This window comes from Rhipicephalus sanguineus, chromosome 11, assembly GCF_013339695.2.
Source record: "Rhipicephalus sanguineus isolate Rsan-2018 chromosome 11, BIME_Rsan_1.4, whole genome shotgun sequence".
Taxonomy (NCBI): Eukaryota; Metazoa; Arthropoda; class Arachnida; order Ixodida; family Ixodidae; genus Rhipicephalus; species Rhipicephalus sanguineus.
In genome coordinates this window covers 80,797,068-80,816,844 of record NC_051186.1, presented here as the reverse complement: position 1 = coordinate 80,816,844, position 19,777 = coordinate 80,797,068, and the positions used below count along the sequence as shown (strand labels likewise).

Below are 19,777 nucleotides of genomic sequence, written 5' to 3'. Positions count from 1 at the left end.
AAATAAGTTCAAGAGCCCTTGCCCTATCTGAAAAAATTGAGACAAACGAAGCTTGGTGTGGGTGCTCTAAAAAAATCAGCTAGCTGGAAAATATGGAGATGGTATAGGTTTTGATGAAAAAATAATGAAAGGAAAAACGATATACGTTGCGCTACACTGCAATGGATCTTACAAACACACCTTTCCCGATGTAAAGTGGCAAGTTCAGCAAGGTCGACGCAAGCTCATTTCGACGTGATGGTAATAATAATTCCAGGGGACGTAGTGGTGATCAGTCGCCATAAGGCGTCTGTGAAGCAGAGCACAGACCAGGACAACGCGAAGAAAACACGTCAGTGCGTGTGATTTGGTATTTTCTTTACTCGTGCTTTGTCCCCCTTGTCCAGTTCCTTGTGATGCTTCAGAACACGTTATTATGATAGGGAAAACCAGGTGCGTCTGGTTAACCAAATGTACCTGACTTTCCTTTGCGTTTTTTTATAACTCTTACAAAATCCAACTGACTTTCCCTATTTGCTACTATGCCTATTTCCCTATTTAGTTCCCTATTTGCTACTATGCCTTGTGAAATACGACTTCATTAGAGATCGTATTTATTTCGTACCCCTTCCCGCTGTACTCACGAAATGAAAATCCGTCTTTTAGCTGTTGGTTGTTGGCATAAACTATGACGTTTTTTTTCACAAAGTAAATGGTTGTTTCACAAAGGAAATGTCCATACTTTGTGAAAGGTTCAAAACAGCCATTTCACAAAGTGACTGGCCGCTTAAATGGGGACACACCTGCGCTGAACTTCTTGGACCTGCGTCTGAACTTCTTGGACGGCTGGTATGGCTCGGACGTTCACTTGTGCACTTAACATAATACGCATTTCGAGTCGTTTCGTAGAACAGCTACAGTTCAACGTGGTGAAGTTGCCCCCTTAAATTAATTCGCCTGTTTGAAAAAGCACTTGGTCCGCCGCGGTGGTGTAGCGGTTTGCGGTGCTAGACTGCTGACCCAAAGGTCGCGGCTTCGACCCCGGCCGCGGCGGTCGCATTTGGATGGAGGCAAAAATGTTAGAGGCCCGTTTACTGTGCGATGTCAGAGCACGTCAAAGAACTTGAGATGGTGAAAATTTCCGGAGTCTCCACTATGACGTACCTCATAATCATATAGTGGTTCTGGCGCGTAAAACCCTAGATAATGTTATTGAAATAGCATTTGTCGCACATTTGTGACGTGCTCGTCATCGAGATAATTTGCGGGGATTCATCAGATGATTCGCCAACTCTCTCATGCCTTACATTTTTTTTCTGTGTGAAAAGCGTGAAGATAAAGCCATTGTCTGACGCTTCCAGCACCTGTGCCACATCGCCATAACTTCCGGAAAGGCACGCCAACCGTTGTTTTGCTTCGTAGAACAAGATTTTCTCTTTGACTGCCAGTGCAACTCGTATATTTTTAACAAGGGCGGGACGAATAAGCTGGGTGAACTCCTTTACAGTAGACACACCATGGCGAGGAATCGCAGTTGTCGAATGAGTGATCACTGGCACCCCATTATGCACAAGTTTCATTACCTCTGCAGGAGTAGCATGCGTGAGCAAACCTTTGGCATTTGGAACATCTTCTCTGCTTCGGGATGTAGGGTGTGACACTGACTTCGATGGAAGTCACATCGAGATATGTAGGTATTTTACATGTACCGAAGGTGAGGATGGCGCGTTTGGCGAGACGGTGGTGAATATGGTGGCAATTCGGTGACATGTGGCGAAAAAGTGCTCCGAATGTCCACACGTACATCACATTCGACAGTTAAAATGAGGCTGTGCGTTAGTGTGAGTGTTGTTCTCAGGTTCTTTGAGCTCGCGAACTACGTGGGGTTTGCTCTGACCGTTTGAAACATTTCCACACGATTGTGAGATTCGATATTTACCCCCCCAAAATTTAGACCGGGGCAATTCGCTTGTACCGCCTCATTGACGTGGTATGAGCAACGATGCAGTGCACCCCTTGAAGTTTGGCTGCTCTTGTTCTATTGGCACGTGGTGCAGATGCCATATTGCTTGTGCAATTAAAGTGAAGGAAGTTGTCCCGTCCATGTCACTTGTACAGACAAACTGAAAGCAGAGAATGTTTTACTGACGTTCAGTTTCTAATCGTTGGGGTACAAAGTTATAATATGGTTATACGTTCTAACGATGGTGTTAACCTGGTCTTTTACAGCCGAGCTGTTATGCTCGAGGTTCGTCGTGCTTCGTAGATAGAAAATTATCATCACCATGAACCGGCACGCGCTATTTTCGTCCTCTTCTTCATCTTTGTCCTCTTCTTCCTCTTGTGCTTCGCTCCCAGAACACGTGCGCCGATTTGTACGGCGTGGGATGCAATAACTCTGATGGGCGAAAGAAGGAGTAGAGAGAGAGAGAGAAAGAAAGAGAAAGAAAGGAAGAGACATAGAGAAATAGAAGGACAGGCAAGAAAGAGAAAAAGAAAACGACTGCAGAGAGAGAGAAAGAAAGAAAGAAAGAATGACAAACAAAAATAGAGAGAATGAAAGTGAAGAAAGAGAGAGAAGATAGAAAGACAGAGAGAGAAAGAACGACACACAAAATAAAGAAAAAACGTCGCAGTTTCGCCGCAAGAGTCAAGCGATGAATGCGATAGCAACAAATTGCAATTTCACACGAACAACGGCAAGTAGCTCGAAACTTGCAGCACGCTGGTCAAACTCGAAGGACGCACGAAAAGAACACACCACACACAAGACGAGCGCCAACTAACAGCTGTCATAGCTCCACACTTTCACCGCCCTGCTCAAACACGAAGGACGCACGAAAGTGAGTGAAATAGGCGAAAAGGAAACGCAGGGAGGACTCACAAAAGAAACGCACAGGTATACATAGGACGAGCGCGAACTAACAATTATCAAAGTTCTTACTTCTTTGTGTTTGAGCAGCGCGCTGCAAGTGTCGACTATGCACAGTCAACTAGCTCTTACTTTGGTTCTTCTACTAGCAGCTTACTCCTTTCGCAAACGCCGCCGCTGCCGCGAGCGAAGTGACCTTCGTGCACTTCGTAACTTTAACGCAGACTTTGCGGTGAGAGCACAAGCCGTACGCACCCCCCCCCTTCCCCCGCTACACAAGCGCGCTCGCATCGCGAAGCCGGCAAAAAACGTACGGGGCGACGACCTTTAAAGCGCGCCCTTCGCGCCATCTCGCGTGTGATGAAGAGAACACGCTAATGCGCCTCAGAGCTCTGCGTACCGCTAGCGGTACGTGGTGTATATAAATAGCTCGCCGCTAGTATGTTGAGGGACGTATGCTCCGTGGCACAGTCGCTTAACGCGGCATGCTGTGGAGCGAGGGGTCGTAGGTTCGAATCCCTGGTCGCGCGCTTACCCGTACACCGCGGCCCGTGGTAAACGGGTATGTACCACACGTGCCTGGATGAAAGGGCTTGACGACGTATGCGACAGGATTTTCAGGGTATTCATGTCATGACTCGACAGTCATATTCGTCAAATTCTCTTACTTTGCCATGCCAATTTTGGTCTACACCAAGTTAAGGAGGCAATCATGAGAGCAACCAGACGTAGGCGGCTGATAGATAGATAGATAGATAGATAGATAGATAGATAGATAGATAGATAGATAGATAGATAGATAGATAGGCAGGCAGGCTCAAAGTGTCAAAGGCTCGCTAAGAAATGCTTCGGATTTAAAAGTCCACTAACATCTCGTTAAGTGATAGACAAAATAAAAGCTGTGAAATTTAATGTTATAACTAGTGAAGTTATATCTACTTTGAAGAAAACCTGAAACTGTAAGCGTTTTAATGCTATCCGCTTTTAAGATGCCATAAATTGTGGGTTGGCATTGCAGTATTTCTCCAGGACATTAGAAAAAAGGTGTTAACAAAGCTTGAAGAGGTAAAGAAATATACTAAATTTTCGATCAGACAATACCTAATTGCTGCAAAATTTCAGGGTTTAAGTAGGAAACAGGCAGCGAGTAATCGAGAAGTCAATTTGCTACTTTCCTTGTTTACAACAAGGACATTGCAAAATATCGTGCTTGTCTGCATTGTGTATGGTATTTATATCTGCTTCCTCTGATAACTCAGTCAAAACAATCTAAGCTGCACGTTCCAGCCAACGTACGAATGTATTTTCTTTAGACATATAAATATTCTAGGTTGCGAAATCATCTAAGTTCCATATCGGCGGCTAGCTGTCACATTCGCGAGCTTGCGAGAAAAACGGGTACATACTAGTGATGCAGAACTATCGATGGTACTATCGATACTATCGATAGCTGAGTCACTATCGAACTATCGATGGTAAAAGATACTATCGATAGCACTATCGATAGTAAGTACTATCGATAGTTTAAAATCAACAGCGCGAGCTCATTGCAGAATAAACTTGGTTCCCCTTGCGTGTGGTACATAGTGGAGCCGGAGGAGCAGGCTCAAGGGCAAGAAAGTTGACATGATTGAGTTCTTCACCGAGTGCTTCGCTGAGACATGACCCTAAAGAACTATTCAGCTGTAGCGGAAAGGAAGCCGTTACATGCGATGGAACTCCGCGGCTTGAGATTTATATTGCATTTTATGATTTGAAAATTAAAAAAATATCAAGAACTAAGTTTGTTATTCATATGATGTAACTGGTTGCTTTTAAATATTAATTTATTCATGGACATATGCCGCCATTTTCACTGCGCAAATAATTTCTCTCGCCAAACATTTGCTCATAAATTAAGCGAAGGTGATAGTAGGCTATCGCGAATATTTTGGCAGTTTGGCCAGCCAGCAACAGCATCATTATTCGTAACACTGTGGATAGTTTGTCAGGTGGTTGTGAGGTTCAAGAATGCTGCAGCAAGACGGGGAAATACGAAGCTCTTTATTTGGTCGAACTTGTGCCCAGGAAATCAAAACTCAGAATACAAGCGATACACGCTGGGCACTGATAGCTGCGAGAACAGTCGCCGGCCGTCGCGTAATCTGATAATCGGTGGAACGCTTCGTCTTTTATACATCAGTCATCAAACCTTCCAGCGTTATCGCTGGTGCTCGCGTAGGCTCTCGAATACACTTGACTATTCGCGTCCGGCGCTTAATTTTTGCAATAATCTCAAACAATCGCGAAGTCTCTCAAACATTGCGCCGCGGTTTGCGTCAAACGCTGCTAACAGTCTGTGGGTGAAACCGGAATACATCAAAACAAAGCAATAAACACTGGCAGTAATATCGCTCGCAATATTACCGATGGTACTATCGATTCGACTATCGATAGTTTATCGATAGTAGTACTATCGATAGTTTGTTTACACTATCGATAGTTCCAAAGAAACTATCGATACTATCGATAGTCAAATTACCGATAGTTCTGCATCACTAGTACATACGTAAGAAGAAAAAAACACAGCCTCTATTCTACTGCCAAGTCTGCTGCGAATATTTAGTTTCGCTGCAGTTGCGCGATATATGAGTCGCGTGCCTATATATACACGGTGCTTCGCGCTTTAATGTACCGCATATGAGCACTTGACAGCACATGCGCGATCATCGGGGCACGAACACTTTCGGCAACTGCTAGAGAATGTTTTCGCTACGCGCATCTGCTTCCGACAACACTCCGCAAGAACCTCTTTTTTTTTCTGAATCCTTGAAGGTCACAATATTTATCGCACTCACGCAGCTGGACGGAAGCAATTGTTCACGGCTCACGCGGTCTTCTTCTCAAAAGCTCCTTCTCAGGTCTGCTCATCTACATGAGACGATACCGATGAAGCTGCCGCGTGGTAACTACATCAGTGTGATCCGACATGCTGTGTCGTGTTGACGGCAGCGCCATTTCTACTGGTAGGCCTCGCCTCCAGTACTAGTAAACGTCAAGTTAAAAACTTAACTTTGTGATATTTATTAAGTAGAAAATTAAAGCCACTTCCACACGTGTGAAATCAAAGTAGACGGCGGAGCGGGCTAGCAAGAGCCACCAACTGGCGAATGCAGATTGAGTTCTTTCTTCATCTTCTTATTCTTCATTTCTTTCTTTCAGATTTCCTTCTTTCCTTAGCTCTTTCTATAGCCTTTCCTCCCCCTTTCCCTTCTCTTCATCCTCACATCACTCCTCCTTATCCTCAATTCTCGTTCCCATCCCTTGCTGTGCTACACCGAACATGTTTTACCCTGTGACCTCTTTTCCTTCCACCTGATCTTCGCATCCCTCCTCTTCACAATATACAGGATGGCCAAAGATACCTTGCAAATTGTATGATGCTACGATGCAAGATACTCAGGCAACAAGTATTTGAGATACAGATGCAAGATACTTCCTGTTATTCTATCCCATACGATATCCTCTATTCGTATCGTTAGATAGTACTCCGATACACTTGAAAATTTCTTGTTATATGGATTTATATGATGTAGAAGCAAACGCGTATGCGCGTAAACGCTTCCTTGGATATTTCTTCACTCCGGCGAACCTTATTTCATTGGAATGGGATGACCGTATCTGAAAACTTTTGCCGTTTTGCTCAACGGGTAGCTTGTTTATTTCGAAACGATTTCTTTGGATTGTTTCAGCTGCGTAACATGGGAGCTCTATATACGCGGCTGTTGTTACTAATGTCTGCTTGCCGCGAAGTGAGCGGGTCGCGATCTAAGTGCAAAAACAGCAATAGGAAGCCTCTCCACGACGGTGCATATACCACTCGGAAGTTCTACCTTTCCCGTCAGCGAATTAACCGTTTACTCAATAGCGAATCCCCGGACAGGTCTACAGCAAACACAGCGGTAGTAGTTATATTTTTTGTGACGCATTATGTACAAATGAATAACATAACGCCGCAAGGATATTTCATGTTTTACTTACCTGCTGGCGTAAAGCGTTCGTTAGCGATATTTCCATAAAAGTGCAATCATTTTACGATTCTTCTGGTGCAAGAAAACGCGTGCAGCCCAGAAACGTTTCATACGGGTTGTAGTGGCACAAAGCGTCGCAGGGTACGTAGCTGTTCACATTACGGTTACCGCGGTTATTCACACTACGGTCACTTGCAACAGCAAGAAATTTTTGGGTGAGCTAAACAAAAAAGTAAAATAGAAAGTCGGTTATGTATTACAAATTCTTGGTGAATACGTAGAAGCACGATGCATGAGGCACCACTAATTATTATGACATTTAAGCACGAAGTATTGTCGATTTACCTGCCGTGGCAACCGAGAGCGGCCTCCATTTGGCGCCTCGTTCCGCAGCTAGCGCGTTGAGCCGGCCCGGCGCGGCTCGATCGCCGGGAACCGCGATTAAACTGCAACATGGCGGCCGTGGCTACGGCGCCAGGCCTTCTTGTCCGGCGCAAGCCATGCTTCCCTCTCTCTGGCGATCAGATGTCCGGGCTCCGCACGTCGCACGACACGCTAGCTTACGTCACTGTACCACGCCCGTCCTCACTGGCCGACAGTGACAGCTTCCGGGCTCGCCTCTCCGCATGAGCTCGCTTCTGGCTAGAGCTTGGCCACCGCGAGAGATGCTCTCAGGCCTGCAGCGAGAGGTTCACGCGCTGCCTTAGCAGGCGGCTTCTCGTCCGTGCGCTCGGCTGCTCCCTCTGTGTGATATCCGTAGCGATGCAGGCATGCACGCACTCGATTGGTCTTGCGGAGTTACCCTGTACGGCCCACAATCCCGTGATTGTCGCGCGGTGATGCACTTTGGATTAATACACCCGTGTTTGTTGACAACCTGCCTCGAGTGCCTTTTCTGCGCCGTGTCGCAGAGTCGACAAACGCGGCCGTAGCATTCTTGTGTGCGGTGGCGGTGGAGGAACGTCGCATCCCTTCGCGGTCGCGCTCTTAAGGTAAACTTCGTGTAAACCTATCTTCACACTGCTGAGGTTACGCAACAGAACATTCGGTACCTGTGGAAAATAGCTTAAAATGGCTCTCGTAGACGCTCATGAAAAAAAAGACCCGTCGAATATGGCATCATAATCGTGCTATAATGCCCTCTTGATATACTTAACATGGTTCCTCATAGTTTCTATTATTATAAGGCACTGAAGTTTGCCGTTCCACCAAGTCGTAAGCAGAGTTTTTGTTACCGTATCCTCCAGGCAGACCCATATTATTTTTGTCTGCAACATTACCTTGATATAAGGTAAACTGAAATGGAATATAAATGTATGAATGTCAGAGCAGATTTATGCAGTTTTAAAAGTATCAGAGTAAAGCAGAAAATTTACTAAAAGAAGCACTTAACGCAGTAAAGAGACGGGAAATAAAACAGAGACCCCCCCAGACAATGTGCGGGATGCAAAAAAGAGGCACCTGAGGAAGCGGTTCTGCTAACAAAGAAATTATGATTTAAAAAGCTATTTGTATGATGATACCACGAAGGATAGAGATACAGTAAGCCAAGATACACTCTGTTAGGTAAATGCTTGTTTATTCAGGTGGCTTGGTGGCAGAAGTATCAACTTGAGACACGGTATTCAGAGAACGTGTATGGTTTCACACGCTGGTGTTCCTACAGAAGTATCTTGTATCGTATTATATGCACGACGCATTCTCTCATGTATCGGCAATACAGATACTCATGCACGCCTTGCCAGACGTACCACCATACAGGTACAACATATTGCATACTCGAAGTAGCCATGCCCAACATATTACGTAGTAGAGAAATATGACGGGTCAGCCGACTTAGCAATGCGGGAGGCGGGACAAATCTAAAAAAAAAAAAAACGGGGAGTGGGCCAACTTTAAATTTCCCAATATAACAACTTAAAATTTGGAGGTCGGCCACGTTGAAATATGGGGCTGGACCAACTTGAAAAGAGGGGTAGGCTAACCGAAAATTTGTCGGTGGGGCACAACAAAAATAATAGTACATGATTAAAAATGGCTGGCTCTCCCGTATTTTAGAGTAGATGTAGGCATGAAATATCTAACGGGAAAACAGATTTTTTTTTGGAGATTATACACGCCACAATCTTGTGCATGTTCGTAAGGACACACTACACTGTGCACTCGGAAACCATTGTTTCTTGTCACTGTTCAAGATAAATTTCGCGCTTTGCCTAGCGTATACGACCGACGCGACAGCAGGCTGGTGCGCCGCACGCAGCGTGGCGCGCTCTCTCGAAGAAAGCGGCAACTCGCGCCGCGATACCGTTGCCTCCAAGATTGCCTTTTTTAGCATGCCGTTTGCGCGCCCATAGTTAGCGTTCAAAGGAGCACAGGCTTCACGCTGACGTTTAAAAGAGCAAGTGTATGGTACTCTATCTGCCTCTGGAAGGTCGCGATTGCAAATGACAAATACATTTTGAAAATTTGGTTGAAGCTTACCGAAAAACACCAACTGGCTCAGCTTGTCATCTTGCTGACAAATGCAGTTTAAGAGCAAGAAAAGTTACAGCTTAAGTGATAGTGTGAACAAACATTGATAATAGGGGTGTGCGAATATTCGAAAGTTTCGAATATTCGTCGAATATTACATTCGAGATATTCATATTAGATTCGAAAATCGTGTATTCGAAAAGTTTCGAACATTCGATAACTTCGAACATTCGATAACTTCGAATATTCGAAAAATTCGAATATGCGATTCGATTATCATGCATAAAATAACTCATCTTCCACATTTATGCTGCGTTCGTATAGCTAAAAACGTTGCCGACAGGAGCGATAAACATCGTAAGTACACGGAGGCACGATATCTGCCTGCGACGAGCGCCCCAATCCGTATGATTTATTGCTGGTGCATCTCCGACGTGCAGCGCTGTTGGCGATCATGTAACCGTACATTTTCAATATTATGCGGCCGTAACGTGCCGCACTACCACTCGTTCACTATGCGGGACCACTTCTGAAGAAAGACAGGGACCCATGTGACTGGTGGCGGACTGTAGGCACCTTCAAATACCCCAGTCTGGCAAACGTTTGCCCCATGTACCTCCCTATACCAGCCACTTCTGTTCCAAGCGAGCGCACCTTTTCAGTGGAAGGGGGGGGGGGGGGGGGGGAAGGGTTGTCTCTGTTAGAAGGGAGCGCCTGCTGCCTGATCATGTGGAGCAACTCGTATTTCTTCATGATAACATCTAGTAATTACTTTCATTGTGCCGTGATATTTGCTTGTGTTGTGATGTGCATTGTGCTAGCCTGGACATAGTGTTCTGGAGATAGCAGTGTATGTTATGTTGCCGGTCAGGCTGTTAATGCTTTTTTTTTTTTCAAATAGCTACATGTTAAATAAAATATCGTTACTGTGGAGGCATGTTTCCTTTGATATTCGATATTCGATTCGATATTCGAAGGTGGATATTCGTATTCGATTCGTAATCGAAAAAATTGATATTCGCACACCCCTAATTGATAACTGTCAAGCAATATATTTTGCAATTTGTTTGCACCGTACTAGTGTATATGATGCGGTCCCTGTACGAAGGATTGAGAGCCAAATACCGAGTTTTTAGAAGTATTGGTCTGATCGCCCGGGTGTCTCGTTTCGTTCTCACAACGTGACGCCACACTTGATGTCACACGTACTTGACGCCAGGGCTACTGCGATGCGCACACGTACATTTTGCATCACAAGTCGCACTATATAAGTTGTCGCCCAAGCGAAAGCATGGCTCACGAATACTCAGACATCATCCACAGACACTTTCGAGCCGGGCCAGATTGCTGGTACGTACGGAGAAGCCGCTTGCCAACAGACCGGCATGCTCTGTTCAAAGGCACAATGTTTGCAATTTGCAAACACTGTGCATTGCGTGACTGCAAACCTCGAGATCGCTAAACTATTTACGCGTTACTCCTTTTGGCTTCGCCTGTACGATTTGCAAACGCCCGTGGTTGAGGCGTGGGGCGCTGTTACATAGGTTACTTCGGTTACCACTATGGGCTCGTTTCTTTAAAATCTATCAAACTCCAGACAAATCCGATTCATGGGATGCATTGCTAGCCATACCTGAACTCCACCGTCGCCCGCTATATGCCGAGGCTGTCAGCGACGCGAGACACCGCAAAAACGCCCCGCGGGCCTTTTCCCAGACGACGAAACCACCTCGCCAATCGTTTCAGCAGATGCGCATGAAAATACTGTGACTATTCCCAATGTCAGCAAGTGGAAACAAGTGTATCGTCGTTGGTACAGGACATTACCCGCTACAGCGAAACGAAACCCTTGCCTAGAATCAATGCGAAGTTGCGAAATTCTTTGCGAAAAATATTCTGCTGCGACAGAGTGCCCCAGAAATCATCATCACCGATAAAAAAAAAAAACCGGCTTTTACGGCGGATCGTGATTCTTCACTACAGCCAGACAATTCACCGCAGGAGAACCGCAGAATAATTGCCTTACTGAACGTCAAAACAAAACACTCGTCCACGTGCTAGCAACAAAGTTGAAGAGCGAGTGGCGTCCACTTCGAATAAACGATGTCCGATGTTTACACACGATATCCTTAACACTTCAATGAACAATGTTTACACACGATATCTTTAAGTGGACGATGTTCACTTAAGGATATCGTGAGTAAACAGCGCAGCAGACGGCGCACCAACTTGGCTGTACTATGTGCAGTTGCTCATCGTAGAGCACATGTCGTTATTTATCGACGATATTAGGCGCTACCGTGCCCAGAAGTGAGCGCTCCCGAGATATAATTAACTAATTGTAAGGATGTACGTCGACGTCGAACACAATACCCATCCCCTCCTTTCCGCTCTTTTCTTTCACTCATATTTTCCCTCCCCCGATGACGCTGCACGCGCTCCCTTGTGGGTCACATAAATGAGATCATTTTCTGTCCTCGAATCACTACAACTATACTTGGAATGCGACATTTTTTCTTGTGGCTTTCGTTGACAACACGGCCGTACGAGAAACAACGCTTATGATGCCACGACACTCGACGCAATGCTACCAAACGTCAGTGACGAAGACAATGTAGACGTCGCCGCCACATCTAATTTGAAAAAAGAAAGAAAGAAAGAAGGAAAGAGAGAAAGAAAGAAAGAAAGAAGGAAGGAAGGAAGGAAAAAAAGAAAGAAAGAAAGAAGGAAAGAAAGAAAGAAGGAAAGAAAGAAAGAAAAGACAGGACGATTCGTCGGTCTTCGCGTCAAGAAGCAACCGTGGACCGACAGCCTTCCCTACAGCCTTCGCCGGCGCCACGCGGAACCCTGTGACCATGCTTGCGCCTGAACGCCGATACGCCGACGCGGCCTCATTGAAAAACTTCCGCGACAATATTTCTGGCCGTACGAGATACCGCGGCGTTGTGGTACACTGGGTTTTTTGAGGTTGTGCCCGCAGGCATAACACAAGGGCAGTGTATCGGCACACGACCTGAAGTTTTGGTTTAGACCATTCTACGCACGATAGCGAAATTTCGGGAGGACATTTTTCACTTGCTTCCTGTGTTTTCCTTGAGTGCACGTAATTTTTTTGTTCCCTTTCGCGTTCTGTTAGCGGCATTTGGACTGTGCTTTTTTCGAGAGAGGTGTTGACAAACGTATAGATTTTTTTTTCATGATGACCGAGTTCCAACGCCTAAAGCTTTTGCGGGTTTGGGGGCATATATATAAACCTAGGAAATTATTATTATTATTATTATTATTATTATTATTATTATTATTATTATTATTATTATTATTATTATTATTATTATTATTATTATTATTGAAGCTTTTACACGTGTCACCGCTCTACTCTAAATGCACGACGGCCATGGTTGACAGCACTCTGGAACTTACTCGAGCACCAACGATAACGCTTGTATGTACGATGACGCATGTATCAAAGCGGACGCGTTCCTCCGATCACATTATCGTCGACCGTCGTCTGTACTCGACGCTGTAATAGCAATGTGAGCGTTCGTTTTGCTGGGCGCATTTACGAGCAATAAAGAGTTCGATCTTTATCGATGGGAAATTCCTCGTTCTTTACTATCAAATCTGCGTACCAGTAATAATATCTGAAGTTTTACGTGAGAACACCGCGATATTATTATGAGGCACACAGTTGGAGGCGCCGGATATTTTGGACCCTTATAACCGGCACGTAAATCTAAGCATACTGGTCTCTAGCATTTCGCCTCTATCGAAACGCAATCGCCGCGGCTGGGATCGAACCCGCGACTTTCGGGTTAGCAGCCGAGCGTCATACTGCCACGTCGGCCCTATGTAACAGTGCATAGGGTATATTAAAACAAGAAATCATCATCAGCTATAGCCTGATGTGCCATGTTTCTAGTGCACTCAAATGCTTTCTGATTTTGTGTGCGCAATTGATATTTGGCTCCTCTTTTTTTTTTCAGAAGTCTTACGGGATACACCGCGCCTCACCTTGCCGTCGACATGCTGTATCTGCCGACTGATGCCAGAATAGCATTCCTCGTCATCTGTACTTTAATGACACTTACAATGCTAGCATACGTGAAGCTGCAAATATATTTAAACGGCGAAGATATCATGAAGCCCAAGCCCCGATCTCCTCCACCAGAATTTGGCAGTCGAATATTTGGTGAACACCGATACGTGAAGCTAAGCGTAAGTGGCACACACGCATAAGAATGGGGTTTATGTTGCGGCAGAAAGCTGCCCAAAATAACGCTAAGCTTACGATGCTTATGCTCAAGAAAATAAGCTGTCCTTGTCACGAATACGCGCGGCGTGGCACCATTCTTGTGTTGTTTCGGCTCCAAATGCCCATTACTGTAGTTGCCAATAAGAATGCCTACCCTTTTTATCAAGACGCTGTCAGCCGGCACCGATGCGCGGTCATTTACCCATCAGGCAGAAATTCCACGTATTTACAGTCGTGCGAATGCCCGTGATTCCAATCACAGCCGCTTAACAACACGTGCCTGGTGCCATATGCAAGGACTCTGTCAGTTTCTGCGTTAAAGAGCGCTAGCCTTACCAGCTCGGTGTTTCGGAACGATTCAACCTTGAGGCATAACTTTTTCAGTAAATTTTGTCTTCTAGCAAAATAACATGAAATACGCGTATTTACGCAGATAAGTTTCATTGCCTGTTCACTGAAAGAGTGCAATATCGTGGACGATCGACAGCCTCGTCGTTCTCTGTCACCACTTCTTGTAGTCAAACATCACCTAACATTTCAACTATAAAATCGACGCTTTCTTTCCCGAACTCTCCGTTGGTTAGTCTAAGTAAAGCCTGTTGTGTGATGTACAACTTGCAGCCTTGATTGTTTACCGGGTGGAAATCATCAAACATATGTTTTGCGTAAAATGCAATCAGTCGTGCCGTCGAGCACACCGACGTGTTAATAAAATTGCCCGTGGTGCTAACCGCTATCATTTGCACGTACTGCTCACTTTCAACGAGATGGCGCTTCCATACCGCCTAGTCGTTTCTTTCCTGCAGACATGTAGCTCGCATCAGCAAAGGTTCGCTAACCGATTGTGCTAGCAGCTTTAGCAGTTAGATTTCTCTGCACGTTATAGCAGCTCCGGGAGGCATAGGTAGCCAGCACAGCGGTGCCTCTCATTGCCGGCTTTGGAAGGCAAACTTTGATTTTTGCTATTTGATCCTCAAACTGAATGACTGTGAAATACCATGAGCACGGAAACGGCGTGATTTCCGCACGACCAATGCTCAACCTGCATAACTCTTTGCAGAATCCTGTGTAATCTAGAGCTGTTTTTTTTTTTAAATTAGCAACGCTTTCTAGAAAGAGGCCCTGGCTACTGAGGGACACGCAAAAGTAATGACGCTAGAGCAGCTCAAAAAAGTGCCCAAACGAGAGCATTCCCGCATAGCAGGTATATATGCTCGAATCCTAAGTACAAAGTACCAACTACAACGTCAACAACCATAAATGTGCCATTTTTCAAATGTACTTACATACCTGCACGTGATACGTAGCTACGTGCTGTTGTACGTAGCTGATTAAGAATTGTTCCAATCACCATATCAGCAGCAGGTGGCTGACTGGAACCTCAATATCAGTGCAAAAGTAGCGCACCAAATTGGGCTAGTTGGAGGAAGTTCACCTTGGAATGCTTTTAACTGCGCTAAAGCACGGACAAGAGAACACGAGAACGTGCTGTTTTCTCATTTCCTGTAGTCCGTGTTTCCAGCGCAGTTAATACCATTTCAAGATGATCTGTATAAAAGCTGAACCGTATAGTGATACGTTCTGAGGACAACTTAGAGACATTAAAATAAACGTGTGGCATGACTGCATATCCCTTTTTACTGAAATAAAAAAGAAACGAATGAAGGAACTGTTGTCGCCATTTCTTGGCGGCAGCTACCCTATTTTCACTGAGGCGCCAAGGAATCCATGATTACGGCCCACTTTCTAGGCGTCTTTGAAAGTTTAATGAAGCTGATTGCTAGAAAAGTGGTGACAAGCTCCGATGTTGTTGAAGAGGAAAGATGACCCAGCCGACACGCATATTCTTCACGTAACTAAGGAATGACAAATGCTGGTGTCGAAGTCTCTTTGATGACGGAGCCATTAGTGTACACATGAGTATAGCTTTGGTACCTGTCAAACGGGTGATGTGAGGCCAACTGCAGTGCGACAACGGCTGCTACGTCATGTTCACCGCGAAGTCCTTCTATTGATCTTTCAGTAGTTGGTAGCTCTAGTAACCAGGGCGGGTAGTTTAAATCCGGTCGCCAATGTGTCGACGCAGGAAGCTGTGAAAAGTGCTGCTGGTACAAACGGTGTATTTGCGCTCCGGTATGATTTTCAATTGGAGATATGAGTGGATGTGAAGGACGCCGTGTGAATAGGCGAAAGAGATGCCGACAGGTCTCCGCATTCCGGATCACGTTGAAGATCCTCTGCTAGAGTCAGGGAACTTGATGTTGCCTATTGAGCCCCCAGACATACGCGCAGGCTACGTACTTGTAGGAACTGAAGTCGGTGTCGAGACGTCTGAAATGTGTTATGCAGAACCGGCGCGGAGTAGGCAGTTTTCTGTCGGATGAGAGCGCAATGGACGTGGAGTAGAAGAACTGATGTTCCGCCCCATTTTGTTCCCGCTATGCGACGAAGAACATCTATGGTGCTGTTGAGTTGTTTTTCGAGGTCGGCGATATGATGACCCCATCTGAGTTGGCAGTCTAAAGTAACACCAGAGAAGCGACGCTTTCCTGTGTAATTTAAATTCTCTGGCCGTCCACAAAAAGTTTCAAGCTATTTACTTTCGTTCTCGTGAACAGTAGAACTGGAGACTTGGCGTGAAAAATCTGCATGCTTCGTTCCTTGAGGTAGTCGCTTATTGCATTTAGTCCTTGCTGGAGCCGATGCTTGGCGACTTCGAGAGATTTGTGAGACGTCCATATGCCTGAGTCGTCTGCATATACAGATATGTTGAAGGCTTCAGGCAGCACTTCTGGAAGCCCTGCCATTGCTGCGTTGAAAATAAGCGGACTTAGAACGCTGCCTTGGGGTACATCCCTGTTCACTTTGAACACATCGCTTTCGCCATCATTAGTAGAAATATAGATCTGCCCATTATGCAGGAAGTTGGTGATCCATTTAAGAATGCGACCATGCATCCAAACTGAGGTAAGCCCGTACTTAACAGACGGGTGGCTGACAGAATCAAATACCTTTCTTATATCTATTAAACCCGCCACAGCCATGTTCCCGCAGTTCATCCCACGTTCCACAAATGTTACCAGGTCCAAGGCGCAGTCCATAGTGCATCGTCGTCGTCTGAAACCAGCTACCTGTTCTAAAAGAGTGTTGTTAGCGCCACTTGGACACTGCAACCTTATGGCAACCATTGTTTCCACTGACTTTAGATATGCCGCTAGTGCGGCTGACTGGATGGAATGAGTCAAGGGATATTGTTGATTTACCAGGCTTCAGCAGTAGCACAAGTTTCCCGATCTTCCAACAAGACGGAACATATGCATTCATCCACATGTCGTCATATATTTCTAGAAGAATTGGCGCGCCATTGGGGCCGAGATTTTTCAGAACGCTGTACGACACGCTGTCTGGGACAGTTGCTGTTGTTAAGCGGGTTAGTGATCGGGTTAGTGATGAAGCAGTGCGTAGCTCTAGTAGAGAATACGTGTTATCCTGTTGAATACGTGGTAATGCGCAAGCGTCTGGAATTCGCTTCACTACATATTTAGGTGGTGTATTAGTATTCGGAACAAGTTGTTGAGTTCCAGTCAGAATTGAACCAAACTCATTTGCAACATCACGTTCGGAAAATCCAAGAGAGATGGCCAATTGCTGTATGTTGTTTATTAATACTGTCAGCGCTAGAAGGGTCATTACAGGAATAGATAAACAATCAAACACAGTCCAATAAGAAACAGACGCACAACATAAATGAGAATGTTCCGAATGTTCTCAATAGGCTGCGCTGGGCTACTGGATGGCTTAAAGCAGTCATTATTTGGCAGATTTTTGGAAGCGGCGGTAAATGGGGTTAGTGAAGTGGAGAAATCACGCCATTTTTTCTGACGCAATTCTTGCAAGTGTAGATTATATTGGACGTATGTAGACTGATTCGCCTTGAAGTCTTCTAGTCTTCAGTGTGGCGAAAGTGTGGTTCTGCTCGTCGTCTCATGGCATGAAGTCGTTCGTAGTCTGCATCTGCACTGGAGTGACCCTCTGAGATGGCTGTAAACCTGTAAAAGGAACCCTTGGGTGAAGAACGTGCCGACTGCCTGGGTTTATAGGGTGCCGGACGGAGATCACATACCTCCTTGGCTTCCGCTCACGTAGATGGCACCCCCGGATTTACGTGCTCAGACGAAATAGATTGCCGCTCTTAAGCGAAGCTTCTGTGAGTTACAGATTTCGGCGGCGGCTTGCTACGCCAACGCACCATCGTGCACCCCCTTTTCGTATTTCAAAGAACGAGCAGCTATAGGCGAAGGAGCTATGCAAGTGCCATCCGCTGCCGCTGCTGCGCGTGAAAGAAGCTTCCAGCCGTTTGGTATCGGATATTGCATTCTATTTGCGTTTTCTTATAAGTACTACCTATTCAGGATAGATGGCCCAAATCGATTTGCGAAACTGAGTTGTGCTGTGAAGGGAATAAATTCCTCCTTGTTGGTAAGACATTAGGAAAAATTTGGCGCAAAATGACACAAGGACGAGAAGGGAGGACACAGCACGCGCGCACGTGTTGTGTCCTTCCTTTTCGTCCTTGTCTCATCTTGCGTCAAATTTTTCCAAATTGTGTGTGAAGTCGTGTGTCACATTCAGTACTTTTTTAAAATCTTAAGCTACTTGAAATTCACGGTTTATTGCTGCGCTTTTTCTACGTGTTCGTTCATCTAACCACTATTGCGCGAAGGGGAATGACACAGTCTGCAGTATTACAAACACGCTGGTGTACCGGGATAAGGATATTGTCGCCCACTTTCGCGGGAGTGTGCGTAACTATTGTGAGGCGCCGAAAGAAACGTGTGCACTCCAGGAGCTCAGGCATTCAGCGCAACTTCTACGTGCGCTATGTGGACAATGTCCTCTAACACTGCCTTTTTTTACATTGCACTACGTGTTCGCAGCTGTATTGTTTGTGACGTCACTTGGCTTCTTTACAAATGTCTTCACAGTAGGCGACGACTTGCAAAACAAAAAGTACATTTACTTTAATGCCTACATACACAGAGAAGTGGTACATTTCTGTTCTCTGCGTTCTGTCGTTATTTATGCTAAACGATGCTTCCCTTTAGCATTCGCACTTTTGCTAACGCAATAAGAGGGATTCTTTATCATGCCTGACGAAATTTTTCTACTGTGCACGCGCATTCCGAACGAGCGGTCGCCTTTACTTTTGCATCTTTAACCTTGACTACTTGCCATCGTCTCAGTGTAGGCGCTCCTGATTGGGCGTAATTTCGTTCCATCGACTCCTCAACCAAATGAAACGGCATTTTACTTGACGGGTGCAAGGATTACGAGCGAGCATTCGCACCATTGTTTGCGGCACAGTTGAGGTTAAGCGATTCATTTTGACGGTTCGCTATCGTCTATGCTTCGGCCAGCTGTAGCAACGGCATCAACTCATGACATTGGAGTTATCCTTGCGTCAGTTCTGCCAATATGTGATAATGTTACCGCTTGAGAGCCGCACAGAGGGTGACGTCAGCCGGCGAGAAATATTCATCCGGTGTGCAGTGGGCAGCGGTGGGCTTGCAAGCATTTCACTTGCAACGTGACAGCGTATTCATCAATTTGTAGACGTGCTTGAATACGAAACCAATTATGTTTGATATTACGGCGCAAAAGTGACACTGCTATGAGGAGCCAGTCACGAGGCACAAAATGTAGCGAAGTAAAAGCAGTACCATAGGCTCGCTTAGTTCCTACCCTTGGAAAGTTCACTGATATTCGCGTAGTAAAATTATCGGCATCATCTCGGTGAAGCTGCGACTTTAGAGGGGCTTCTATGGCACGAAGCATTTTGCGGACTTTAACGGCGGAGGTGCTTAAGCTTGAGTGCCGCCCGTGCCGGGTAACCGCTCACAACTCTCTCATCATATAGAGGCAACAGCAATATCGAAGGAATAGCTAAGAGAGAGGAAATATCGATAAGAATAGTAAAATCAAGTGAGAAGGAGTGTTGAGAGAGGGGTTGAGGCCGAGGAGGAAGGAAAAGAGGAGGGGAAAGGGTAAGGCATATAGCATAGCCACGTATAGCAAGGAGCGGGAAAGGGAAGTGAGGGTTAGATGGAATGATGTGAGGTTGAGGAGCAGAGAAAGGAGGAGGGAGGGTATAGCATGGTTTAGCGTAGGCGAGTGGGGGAGAGAGGCGAGTTC

General features: G+C 45.6%; 1 protein-coding gene and 1 long non-coding RNA gene across 12 annotated transcripts in view; one reads left to right on the top strand and one right to left on the bottom strand.

Moving 5' to 3' along the window:
• LOC125760368 (uncharacterized) overlaps window positions 1-13,645 on the top strand; it is a 21,180-nt gene extending 7,535 nt beyond the window's left edge. The window contains exon 3 of the long non-coding RNA XR_007417939.1: window positions 13,317-13,645. This is a non-coding gene — a long non-coding RNA (uncharacterized LOC125760368). The remainder of the gene's footprint in view (window positions 1-13,316) is intronic.
• Window positions 1-19,777, bottom strand: part of LOC119375196 (GRB10-interacting GYF protein 2) — a 676,837-nt gene that overhangs the window by 118,036 nt on the left and 539,024 nt on the right. The window lies entirely within an intron of this gene.